The sequence below is a fragment of the Lipotes vexillifer genome, unplaced genomic scaffold (genome assembly GCF_000442215.2).
Source record: "Lipotes vexillifer unplaced genomic scaffold, Lipotes_vexillifer_v1.1 scaffold809, whole genome shotgun sequence".
NCBI lineage: Eukaryota > Metazoa > Chordata > Mammalia > Artiodactyla > Lipotidae > Lipotes > Lipotes vexillifer.
In genome coordinates this window covers 1,896,335-1,900,560 of record NW_006788521.1, presented here as the reverse complement: position 1 = coordinate 1,900,560, position 4,226 = coordinate 1,896,335, and positions in this window count along the sequence as shown.

The following is a 4,226-nucleotide window of genomic DNA, read 5'->3' as shown; positions in this document are numbered from 1 at the left end:
TGTAGGGAACTTGTCTCAGGTCACACAGCTAATCAGGGGCAGTGCTAGAATTGAACCCAGATGGTCTTACTCCAGAGCTCAGTTGTAACTGCTGGGACCTGGTACCTCCTGGAGGGGAGGGGAAGCGACTTGCCCAAGTCAGGCAGCTCGTACACCCTGGCCACAGCCCTCCCCTCACTCTTAGTCCAGTTACAGCACACTGCTGGTCATGGCACGAGAATTAATGAGAGTCTGTCCTGCTTGGAGAGTACAGGGGTCACAGCAGAGTCATGTCTCTGGGCAAGTGCCAAGTCAGGGAGCAGAGCCCGGCATAGAGCTCCAGGCTCAGAGCCACTGGGGGCGCAGACCTGCTCCTCCAGGTGCCATTGTCCTGGTGGGCTCCGTTTTGCCCACACCCACACTCTACCCTCTATCTCTTTAAAACGAGGCAAGAGTAGGAAGGCAGGATTCAAGAAGAGGGTGGGGGTGTTTCTTCAGTTTCCCCTTTGAGATTCTTGCTGCAAAGCCAAGGAGGCCCACAGTCCGTGGCCAGATCCCCTGCGGTTGCCCCATCCAGCACTTTGCTGTCTTTGGAGGGTTTAGAGCCCGTGGGACTGAGAGTTCTGTCCCATCTGCCATGTCATGATTGCTCTGTGAATCATCTTGAACCTTCTTTTACAAGGCAAGGGTCAGTGGAACTGATTGCTCATCAGACTGTTAAGATGGTTATTTCAGTGTCCTAAAAAGACATTCCCCGATGGGTGTGTCTATTGGGCAGCTCCGGTTATTAACTCAACAGTGATTGCACAGCACCACTGGATTCTGACTGCCAACTGTTATAAAAGGAAGCAAGTTACTGGGTTATAGAATTTGCAGGGACTTTACAAGTCATGTGTTCAACTCCCTCCTAAGCAGGAGTCCCTCCTTGTCCCCAGCAGTGGCCAGCCAGCCCTAGCTTGCCCACTGCTGGTGGGGGATGCTCCCCCTTCACAGGTCATCCGTTGTGTTCTTGGACAACTTCTTACGAGGCTGAAATCTGTCTCTCTGTAGCCTCCTTATTGCTCTGGACCCCCCGCTTGGAGGCCACCCAGCATGTGTGCTCTCTCTTCCCCTCAGAGATTCAAGGACAGAGGATATGTGTCTCAATCTTCTCTCCTCCAGGCTGTCAGCCCTCCCTTCTTCAAAACATTATGGAATGTGGTTTTCACTGGAGTTCTGTGAGGGAGTAAAGATAGACGCTTGCATTAAATCTTCTGCATTTAACTGAAGGTCAAGACTCCATTCCCCATCCCTGCAGAGAAGTCTCATCTAGCTCAGGACCCCCCAGATGCTCTGAGGGCAGTGAAACGACATTAGTGGGCTGTAGGGTGGGACAGCAAGAGTGAGAGAAATGGTATAAGAGAAACTTCATTTTCCATAATAGGAAGTCAGTAATAATGATCTAAAACTGAAAAATCATGAGAAAGCAGGGCTAATGTGTTATTTGAAGTTCTGAGGCAAATACTGGAAGAAATTAATGAAAATGTTGAGAGGAGGGGCTCTCTTGAGAGCCAGATCTGGGTAGGGCTGGGACAGGGGACTGCTGATTTTATTATAAACCTTGAGTACTATTAGGCTTTTTAAGCTAAGTACATGTACTTAAGCTAAGTATATTTATTGAAAATTATCTTTAAAAATTCTCCCAAATGGAGTCTGGGCTCAAAGTCTTGTTAGTAGGGAAACAATTAGGGGCCTAGGTTTGGCTTTATTTGGCAGGGTAGATTTAAAAGACGTTGGGACATGTAGAAGGACAGACCTGGATATAAATTTGGTCTGGTGAACTTGCCAGCTTTGTGACTTCGGGCAAGTTACTTAACCTCTCTGAGCCACAGTTCCTCATCTGTAAAATAGAGGCAGTGCTAGGACCTAACTCTAGGGGGTTGTGAGGATTAAATGAGATGAGGCAGGCTCAGGGCACCCAGCAGAATAGGGACTCAGGGACCATTTCCTGGCCACAGATTCTCTGTTGCTCGATCCCAGAGATATCCCAAGGACCAGAGCAGCTGTCAGAAAAAACATGTGTCTCAACTCCTGCCCGCAGAATGTTTGCTCTTCATAGAAGTCCTGGATTCAGTGCCTTATGGCAGAACAAACAAGCAGGAGTCCTTAGTGGTTCCTAGTCCTCCTTCCCTCTCCATCCTCAAGGAAATTAGATTTTTTTTTTTTTTTTGCAGTACGCAGGCCTCTCACTGTTGTGGCCTCTCCCGTTGTGGAGCACAGGCTCCGGACGCGCAGGCTCAGTGGCCATGGCTCACGGGCCCAGCCGCTCCGTGGCATGTGGGATCTTCCCAGACCGGGGCACGAACCCGCGTCACCCGCATCAGCAGGCAGACTCTCAACCGCTGCGCCACCAGGGAAGCCCGGAAATTAGCTTTTTAACCCTTCTCCTCTCATAACTAGTTCATCTCTGGGAAAACTTTGAACCCAAGAGTAGCAGGGGGTTGGGGGTCACTTCAGTCCAATCTTTTTGCCATGAAGTGGGGGCACTGCTCCTCGAGAGGGGCCAAGAAGGGGGCCACCAGGCCAGTTCATCCTCTGTGCCTGCAGGTAGGGGACAGGAGCAATAGCCTCAGCCTCTCTCCAAAACCCTAGCAGGCCACAGGATTTGGAAGACTCGGGGAGCTTGTCCCGAGGTAGACTAGGCTCAGCTCACTTCTTTTGGAACCAGAAACTGAGGCAAAATAAAACTGCCTTTTCTGGGTAGGATTCTGGACAGTTCTGGGAACTTGTCTGCAAAACAAATTGATTTATGGGGATCCAGCTGTGAGGAACTGTACAAAACAGGGATCAGAGGAGATACACTCCAGATGTGGCTTCATTAAGGTTGGGGTAGAACAATAGGATTGAAAGACTTCCAAGGTCCATTGGGCCATGGAGACTTCGAGAAAGTATGGCCAAGGGCCTGTGGCTTCCAGCTGCTGATTCCGAGCTATAAAACAGCTTTGAACTCATTCTGTCCAACCTCTTGAAACTACAGATGGGGACCCCAAGGCCCAGAGAGGGAAGGGGCTTACCCAGCATCACACATGGAGGGGAGACAAGGCTGGACCCAGAAGCCACATCTGCTGCTGCCGGTACCAACATCTGTTTCATCACCCACCCCTGCCTTTCACTCCTGCCTTTTAGAATCCAGCCCAAGTTTGTTTTCTTAATCAAAAGTTGAGGGAAGACTTAACTCTGCCACACTCTGATGGTAACATGCCCAGTGAGGAGACCAGGCTCACCCTAATGCTGGGGGGAAAGCTCCCTCCCCATTTCACGGGCTGCTGAGACCCTGGGTGACACCTTCTGTTGGAGCAGTCGGTCCCTGTGCTTCTGGAGCTGGAAGTGGTACTTTGTCAGGTGCCTGTTCCCTGTCCTCTGAGGGTGAGGGCAGGATGCCCTCCTACTGCATTGCCTGTATTGGGAATGAATTTCAGTTTTTTTTTTAATGTAGTTTTTCTTTTTTAATATTACAGCTATTATTTATTTATTTTATTTGGCCATGCCTCAGGGCACGTGGGATCTTAGTTCCCTGACCAGGGATCAAACCTGTGCCCCCTGCGTTGGAAGCATGGAGTCATAACCACTGGACCGCTGGGGAAGTCCCAGATTTCAGTTTTCTGAAGCTTGGAAATGAGATTCACATTTGGCAGAATCTCAGATCAAGTCTGGTCTCCCACTTCTACTACAGCATTCCTGACATGTCTCTCTCTCTTTTTTTTTTTTTTTAAATTTTAAAATATTTATTTATTTATTTGGTTGTGCTGGGTCTTAGTTGCGGCAGGCAGACTCCTTAGTTGTGGCTCGAGGGCTCCTTAGTTGAGGCTCACTGGCTCCTTAGTTGTGGCATGCAAACTCTTAGTTGCGGCATGCGCATGGGATCTAGTTCCCCAGCCAGGGATCAAACCCAGGACCCCTGCATTGGGTGTGTGGAGTCCCAACCATTGCGCCACCAGGGAAGTCCCATCTTTTTTTTTTTTTTTGACACTTTATTTTTTCCGGATTATTAAAAAATATATATGCTCATCTGAAAATTTGGAAACTATGCAAGAATATAAAGAAATCACTTAAGTTCTCACAACCCAATGACAGCACCATTTGGAAGCATTTCCTTCCAGTCTTTTTTCATTATTACAGTTCCTTTTATTTGGTTGGAATTGGCTCAATATTAGCTTTTGCCAAATGAACATGGTTCTGTCCTTTGGGGAAATGCAGAATTAGTCTCC